The sequence below is a fragment of the Muntiacus reevesi genome, chromosome 3 (assembly GCF_963930625.1).
Source record: "Muntiacus reevesi chromosome 3, mMunRee1.1, whole genome shotgun sequence".
Taxonomy (NCBI): domain Eukaryota; kingdom Metazoa; phylum Chordata; class Mammalia; order Artiodactyla; family Cervidae; genus Muntiacus; species Muntiacus reevesi.
This window is the reverse complement of record NC_089251.1, coordinates 189,278,539-189,287,816: the sequence shown is the minus strand read 5'-3', so window position 1 is coordinate 189,287,816 and position 9,278 is coordinate 189,278,539. Positions and strand designations below refer to the sequence as shown.

Sequence of the window (9,278 nt, the reverse complement as noted above, 5' to 3'; positions counted from 1 at the left end):
AATAATTTAACAGTAACCACAGTAAGCGAGAACAATTGACACTAAAAATTCTAATTTGACGTTCTTAGTTCAAGTTCACATTGAAGGCTGTCACAACAACCATGTGTAAATGGGTCTTGTGTCCCCAGCTCTGTCCCCTTGTCCCGCTGAGTTCACACAGCCTGAATGACTTCCTGAATATTTCTGCAAAACTGTGCTTCTGGAGAATAGCCAGTTTACTGACATCTTCTATTACATTACTGTTGCTCCCTTCAAATGCTTAATTTTTTCCTTGAGTTATTTTAGTGGCATAGGTTGTACGCAAGCACTTTTTAATTCTTTTTTTTTTTTTTTCAAGTGTCAAAACTTTTATTCAATGAAACTAACTGGTGAGGGAAACAGTAAGATGTTACAAGCGATTTCAGGGAGAATTCAAAGAACAGACACCTACATGGGCCATCAAGAAATATTGAGATCAATTAGCTGAAATGGTGCAAAAGGGGTCAAAGGCCAGAAATAATCACCAACAATCATCGCAGGCACACACGTCTCTATCATTTTTCTAAGACCTTACAGAGCTGAAAATCAACTTAATGACAATCAGTAACAGAGAACACTTGGGAGGCGGGCACCCAGTAGGAACACTCCATGATTATATTATTCTCATTTTCAATGATGTTCCCACCACGAAAGGCTGAGGAAGCCTGTTGTTTAGTTGCTAAGTTGTATCTGACTCCTTGCGACCCCATGGACTGCAGCATGCCAGGTTTCTGGAGGAAATCTATTAGAAGGGGTTAATTGTCAGACGGTAATGTTCGGTAAATTGTTCCCCAAATGGGTTCTTGGTGGTACCAAGACTGCATTGTCTAGTCCAATTCTATCTGTACCAAAAAGCGTGTTAGAAAAATAAACGATCTTAAAGGAAATGATTTCTCTGAGGTAGAAAACGTTCTCGAACGTGCATATGCACCTCGATCTAAGACTCAGGCTACAATGATGTTCACACTGACGCAAACAACGGACAGCGGTCATGGGCTCTGACCACAGGTCCAGAGCGCTTTGAAGGACACAGGAAGAATGCCAACGTCTGCTGATAAAGAGAGTCGTTTATTAAAAGCTCATCCGTGATGTGAATTTCCCAGTCAGATTACAAACAGAATGACCACCTCACTTGTATCAGTTGCTATTGCCCCTGAAGAACAAAAAACACTGAAGACTGGTACAGTACTCGATGTCTATAAATATAAATAAATATGTACCTACATATATATACATACAAGCACATACATATATGCATACATATTTGACAGTTGCCAGCCAGGGCTGAGAACACCAAAGAAGATAAAGGACGTGAAGCTAAATCATTCAGATACTAAGCACGATTATTCGAGTGAGAATTTTCCATCTTGTGTTCTGGGCTGGTCTGTCGTCTGCGTGGCAAGTGAGAGTTTGCGCCCCCATGGAGAGCGTGGGCCCGGCCCTCCGCGGGCTGAGAAGGCTGAAGGCCGGACCGGGAGAGGTCTGGGCGCGGGGCTTCCCTCCAGCTCCTCCGGGCGTCCCCCGGGTCCTCTCCTGGCGGGGGCCCCCGGGGTGGGGCGTGGGCGCCGTCTCAGTCGTAGGGCGGCAGGCCGAACAGCTCGGGCTGGAAATCCTGCAGGGAACCCAGCACGAGGGTGGCCTTGGAGGTCAGGTCTGGGTTCAGGTTTCCGTCGGGGACCATGACCACCCGCATCCCGGCAGCGAGGGCCGCCTCCACCCCGTTGGGCGCGTCCTGGAAGACCAGGCACTTGTCGGCGGCAGGAGCCGGGGAAAAGCGGCGCGCGCAGGCCAGGAAGATGTCCGGCTCCGGCTTCCCGCTCCGCACCTCGGGGTCGTCGCCCAGCACCACGTGGTGGAAGAGGCCGAAGAAGTCCCGGTGGCGGCTGGTCTTCAGCTGGAAGGACGCCGTCCCCGAGCTGGTGGCCACGGCGCACGGCACATCGTGCTTCCGCAGGTGGCAGATCAGCCTCTCCACGCCTGGCATGAGCGCGGCCGTGGGGAAGACCTCCTTCAGCTTGGCCTGGCTCACCCCCACCAGCTCCTCCGCGGACATCGGGAGCTGCAGCCTGTCTCTGATCAGCTGGGCCGCCTCTAGCGCCTTCTTGCCCATCACCAGCGATTTCACGTCCCAGCTATACTTCTTCCCGTAGCGCCCGCAGATGTCCTCAAAGACGACCGAGTAGAGCCGCTCAGTATCCAGAAGGAGGCCGTCCATGTCAAAAAGCAGGTGGGTGACGGGACGAGGAGCGGGTACGGGCGCCGCCATTGTGCCGCCGTTTCTCTGCCGACTCGTGGGGCAGCACTTTTTAATTCTTGTGTAGACAATAAATGTGCAATGTTTTAAATGTTACGAATTCACAAAGATAAACTTTTACAAACAAATCTTTAGAATGAAGAGGTGACAAGTTTGGATAAGTTTCTAACTTTTCTTCTAAATATCATCTGCATGCTCTTCTTAATGTATTTATGTAACTTTGTAAACAAAGAGAGTGCCCCTCCTCCTCCCCAGGGAAGTCTCATTGAATTCACTGGCCAGGCTGATGCTAGCTTCTGATCCCATGAGAGTGGATTTTTCCTACCCCACACTGTTCCTTTTAAAATTCTGAAAGAAAAGTTAAAATGATGACCTTGCCTAAGTGTATCTGAGAAGTGAACATCACCTACTCCTAATAGAATCTTTATTTTCCTACAACCTTTACAGTTGGTAAAACATTGATTTAATAGAATATAAACTTCATGGAGTTGCTCCATAACCAACTTATTTACCGCTTATAGTCAAGGCCCAGAACAATCCTGGGGACATAAGAGTATTTAGTACATTATATGATGAGTAAATTGAACAAATTAATTATAGCGGGGTGGGGAGGGCAGGAAAGAGGAACTGAGTTATTGAAAAGAGGCAGCTTGAGAGATGGAGTCATGAAATTTCACTCACATTACAAGTTAGATGTGGTATAAATATCAATTTTGTTTTCTTGTTCTTTCTTTTCCCTATACTTACTTGAATATTTCCTCTTCACATGATAACTAGCAAGGGAAAAAATGAGTTAAATATAAAACATGAATTATATTTAGAGAAAGACAAAATTTAACCTCTGTTTTCAAACTCAGGAACATGATCCATTTATTGGTCACGATTTTTAGTTTAGTAAGTTATCACTACGATACATTAAAAACAAAAAAGAAGAGAATAAAATAGAAAATAACAGAATAACAGAGTCAGCATTATTTGATGAAAAATACTATAGTGTGTGTGTGCATGCACACAAGTGACCCTCTGTGTGTATGTATGTGTATGTGGTATGTGCAAAATCCGTTTCCTACTGTGAAATCACAGAAAGAATTGAAAAGACAGATATTTAGAGAGTTTATTTGGTTGGTTTTAGTCTTTCTTGGATGAAAACACCCCAGCACTGTCCCCCTTTGCCTTATTCTTTGCCCTAAGGTAGTTGGGGTGAAGATGCAGAGGGAACACTGTGAGCATGGGGCTGCAGGCTTGGCTGTGGGTGTCCTAAGTATGGATCTAGAAGAACTTGAATGATCCCATCTCTCTTAACCACACTTGCCTCTCAAGTCTATTGCTTTGCTGCAAAATTCTAAGAACCCAGTAGTATCTCTTTTTCTCTTATTCCCACTGAAAAAAATGTGAATCTGCCTCATCTTCCTCCCTCTATCCTAGGGAGAAGCACGTGGAAGCACTTTGTTAATTTTCTAAATGTTACCCTGTCAACATGCAGTAAAGTAAGAGTGGCAACATTTCTTCAGGAGAAATTGAGGGTGAGGGTATCCATCACCAAGCAGACAGAGTTCCTGCCCTGTCCCAGGGTCACGGACATCATGGATTGGGAGTGGAGGGAACCAAGAGTCCAGAATATATTCAATAATCATCTAAGAAGCCACTTAAAACTCTACCAACCACTGAGGAGCTGAGCTATTCTGCAAGGAGAGGAGGAGAGAGATCAAACTAAAATGATTCTGACATCCATCCCTTTTCCATCATCTTCACTGTCATTTGAGAGCAAAATAAGCTCCAGTCCTTATTCTAGTCCCTAAACTTGCATTTCTCCCAGGAAAAGACAATTTCCATCTTAAATTAATGAATAAAAGTGATTTTTGTTTTAATTTCGTTGTGTGAGCCACTTTTTGTTTCTAGGATCTACTCATCTCTGCAGAGCTAGGAGGCCATCTCCAGAAGTTCAGAGAGCCAGCGGTAAACACGAAGAACTTCCTATCCTCAAAGAGACTGATTATACAAATGGACAGTGGGCAGGTCATATGTAAAAACAGAACTCTAACCTACAACCTACGACATCCTTCTCAGGAGACCAGCCCCTTATCTATGGTAATCAGTGCAGGAACCCAGTCTGCTGGAAGTCAGATTTGCAGAAATCAGATTATTTACACAGGTAACAATCCAGGAAGCTAAAGATTAACTTCTGCAACAATTGTCCCAAAATGACCAAACTTGATTAATTACTGACAGCTTCCCTAATTTCTACCCCTGTTCCCAGTTTAGGATCAACCAGAGAAAGTCAAGGATGCAGGCTTAACCAATGACATCAGATGTTCTACTTCCGGTGAGCCTACCTCCAGCTTCCTTCAGCCAATAGCATCCAGTCAGGGCACACTCGAAGCCCCTGCTTCCACCCACTGTAAAGCTTCCTACTCCTCTGCCTGCCTTGGAGTCTCTGCCAAAAGGCAAAGGATAAGAGTTGGCCCCATGCTATAACAAGCTCTGAATAAACAGGGTTTGTTCTTCCCATTGGTTGGTCTTCATTTATTTTCATACCTTAACCCACAATCTTTTGATTATTGTTATATCATTAATGACTTTCTTCTTTGCATTATGATTTATTTCTGAAAGGTATTGGGTTTTGTATTTGAATTTTACACTAGTTCATTAAGTGGGTTAGACTAGATCTTAAATTAAGAACCATCATCTATTTCTTCTGTTAGATCCTTGGGTAGAATGCTCAGGTCATCAGAGAAGAAAAACATTTCCCCACAGCTGCACTCCCATGGAGAAATGTTGTGTATCATTTTGCAATCGTTTTATAAATAGCCTACCCTTCAACCCTTTGTAAAACCAAGATTATAGCTTAGAACTTCTATCCAGTGAAACCTTATGACAGAGCTTCCTATTGTTTTATTTTGTTCTGATGCATTGCATTTCTAAAATATCCTGTTTGGCTCTCTTATGAATAGTCCTACATATGGATTAACTTGAGGTTGACATACTTAGGTATAAGTATTATTTAGGTTAGCATATAATATTTATTTTGTAAGTCATTCTAGACTTACAAAAGTGATATATGTACAGGTAGAAAGAAATTACAATATAAATCTAATATGGTCTATTAATGTTGCAGAATTCAACTTAAATACTGAAATTAACAGACCCTTTTATCTTACAGTTAAACCCCTTTAGATTTACACTTGAATAAATGTGTCACATTTGAAAATGGCCAAGGTTACTATTGTCTTCTCCTCCTTGGAATCTGGAATATTTCTTATCTTTATTTTTGGATACCTCTTATATGTGTTGCATTGAGAGGATATTAAAATAAAAGTTGCAAGAGTTTCTGAATCAAAGAATTAATGTACTAGGCAATGTTTTTGAGGACAGTAAGATCAGGAAATATTGAAAGAACTAGATATTACTTTGTTAAGTGAAGGAAAAAGAACAACCAATATCAGATAATGTCACCCAAAAGCAGTAAGTCAGCTATATCAGACCTACTGCAAGCTGAGCCCCAGAACGATGTGCTATTAAGGATTTTCCTTCGTCTATTGCAAGAATTTCATCATCTAACGGAGGAAATAGGGGAAATAATTGTGAAAAAAACTAATAAGTAAATTGATTAGATCATTATAATCATAAATTAAAGAACCCAGTGAAGAGATATAAAGCCCACTAGCACCCAGATCAATGCGCAATAGAACATACACCAAATAGCATCACTGCAAGAACTGTAGCCTGGAGAAAAATCTTAATTACAGGTAGCTCCTATCTTGGCTTAATTAGAGAGAGGGGGAGGGAGAGAAAGAGGAAAGAAAGAATCAAAAGGCTGACAGAATATTTAACCTTGAGCAACGTAAAAATACTTAAATTCACTGGCACCTTGGAGAAGTGTCATTAGCTTACGCTGAAGATACTGTAAGAAATAGCTTTCAGAGCCTCGGCCCTGTATTGGTCTAACGATGCTGCTGGGAACATCATTCCCAGAATTACTAAATGTTCTCTTTGTGCAGACCCATGGGAGAAATTCCTTGTTCTTCTCAACACCAGGAATAGTTGTGCTTCTTCTGAACAACTGGTCCTTCTAATCCTGTGGACACTAAGTGTTATAATTGATTGCATCTCTCTCTTTCTGGGTTGGCACCGAAAGGCTTAGATGCAAATTTATGACCTTCCTCTGGCAAGTGGACAGAATCATATACCATGTGCTTTGTATATCAACTTCATCTTATTTTTCTCCCTCTCATTTTCTCTGTCCTGCTTTTCTCACCCACTTATTTTTCTTTTATTTTGGTTAATCTTATGGTAGTGCATATATTTTATAAATGACCTGAAATTCTATCTAGAGTATGGTGGGGTCTAAATGACCATCTAGGTAATGGAATACAATCAATTACAGCTAACTAGATCATTACTTGCCACTGTTCCAAAGTTTTGTTCTCTGCATATAATGTTCTTTTTCCTAAAAAGCCCTTCCATGAAAATTCCTCATTGCTTCTACTCCAGCTGAGAGGCTGAATGCTCTGTGGAAATATCACTGACCACTGCACCTATGAGGAAGAAGTGATCATTGTCTCCTTTGCATCACACTGAATTATGACATTTCTTTACATGTCTTCCCTCCTCCCTAGAAATTACCCTTCTTGATGAGACAGACTCTATCATATTGATTTCCATAGCCCCAGTGCCAAGAACCATTAGTACACATTGGAAAGAAGAAGTGAAAGGAGGAAGAGAGGATGGAGGCAGGGAGAGAGAAAGAAAGATATTGAAAAACTAGAGAAAAACTAATTTAACTCAATAGAGAGGAATATTTGGGACTTTTCTGGCAGTCCCCTGGTTAAGATTTTGCTTTCCAATGCTGGGAGTGCAGGTTCAATTCCTGGTTGGGGAGCTAAAATCTCACATGCCTCATAGCCAAAAAAACATAAAGCAGAAATAATATTATAATAAATTCAATACAGATTTTAAAAATGACCCACCCACATCAAAAAAAAAAATCTTTTAAAAAAATGGAGGAATATTTAAAGGGTCTATTAATGATCAAAAGTGGACATTCCAAAAAAAAGATTTTTTTTTACTTTTATTTTTTTATTCCCTGTTTTGTCTTTGTTTATTCAATCAGTCACTTGTTTCTTGCTGGCATTTTGCATTCCTTCCTAATGTGTAGCAACAACTTGGGCCAAATTAACCCATTCTGGAAAAGTCAACTAAGGTACTACACGAGAAGTGTTATGAAGCAGGAGAGTCCTGTGGCTCCACAGATGAGAGGAGAGAATGGTTTCTCTTATTTCTGTTCGGCTCAAAGGGCCCAGCTGGCGCTGTTCCTGGGGACATGTGGGTTGGACGTGGCTCCGCTTCCACCTTCTCTTCCCCAAATGATGTGCCTGGTGCAGAACTACAGTGTCACCTGGTACTTTAAGATCAACAGAACGATGCCTGAGAAATGAGGGAGAGGGCTGGGAATAAAGTTCTGGGAACAGAGGCCCCGCTGGCCAGAAGCCTCACAATCCACACTCAGAAATTCTAGGTTTTACCTGAGAGACTTTGAGGAATCTCCTCAGACTTCACTCAGTCAAGTCCGACTCTTTTGTGACCCCATGGACTGTAGCCCGCCAGGCTCCTCTGTCCGTAGAATTCTCCAGGCAAGAACACTGGAGCAGGTTACCATTTCCTACTCCCATTTGAGAAGACAAGCGGCTTAATCGAAAACCAAACCTTGATGATGCCTTTGGTGACTGTGTGGGAAGATCTCTGGAGCTGGGGAGGCTGGGGAGGAGATGCACATGGATAATCATGGCTCTCCAGACAGAGACCTCGCCTCTGAGTTATTAAATCTGGAAGAATCCTTTAAATGGATTGATTTTGTGTTGAATCGTGGTTTGTTGCCTGAGGCCAGGGAAACTTTTCTCTTTTCCAAATTAGGTAAACTGTGACAACTGAGACTTTTTGGAAACAGTTCCAGAAAATTCCTCATGAAATTTGGAAGATAGCTCATCTCTCCTGTAGAGGCATCAGGAGACCACAGAGCAGCAGGTGGAGAAGGCAAAGGATCTGGGAGGACAGTGTAGTGTGACAGGCTTCACAGGTGGCATTAGGGGTAAAGAACCCACCTGCCAATGCAGGAGACGTAAGAGAGGTGGGTTCTATCCCTGGGTTGGGAAGATCCCCTGGAGAAGGCCATGGCAACACACCCAGTATTCTTGCCTGGAGAATCCCATGGACAGGGGAGCCTGGTGGGCTACAGTCCATGGGGTCACAGAGTCAGACACGACTGAAGCAGGCATAGTGTGACAGCCGAGGGAACAGCCAGAAGGACAGTTGTGAAGTGCATAATCTTCCTCTCTCCTTTCATCTTTTGTCCTACAGAACACATACCCTCAAATACGAAAGCTTTGATCCCCTTTATGTACATATCTCTGCCTGAACTGTCCTTGTGTCCTTCTGTGGTAAACAGAATTCTGAGATGCTCTGGAAAGATTCCCGCCCCCAAAGTACACACCCTTCATGACCCCTTAAATGTGGGTGGGGTTGTAAATAGAATGAATTTAACTTTCATGATCACATTTCATTATGTAGGAGAAAAACAGTGAAGGTCCAAAAAAAGCTGACCTTGAGTTAATGGACAAGGAGATTATCCTAGGTGGGCCTGACCTATTGGCGAACCCTGGAAAGGGATTGGGCTCTTTCTAAAGCAGGAGATTGTAAGGTAAAGAATTTGTCTGCCAGTTTTGAAGAAACACACTGCCATGTTTTGGAGAAGGTCACATAGCAGAAATTTCAGGTCACCTCTAACAGCTGAAAATAGCTCCTGGTTGACAGCCGGCAAGAAAAAGAGAGACCTTAATCCCATAACCACAACTTATTCTGCCAACAACCGCATGAGCTTGGAAGAAGACCTCAGCCCCAGATGAGAGCACATCAAGTTGACACCTTGAATTCAGCCAGTGAGCCCCTAAGCAGAGAACCTCGCCATCCCAGGCCTGAGCTTCTGACCTACAGCACTGTGACATAGTAAAGA

At 42.8% G+C, this 9,278-nt stretch overlaps 1 pseudogene; it reads right to left on the bottom strand.

Moving 5' to 3' along the window:
• Positions 1–376: 376 nt before the first annotated feature.
• LOC136163365 (pseudouridine-5'-phosphatase pseudogene) lies at positions 377–2,302 on the bottom strand (annotated as a pseudogene).
• Between the last annotated feature and the right edge of the window lie 6,976 nt (positions 2,303–9,278).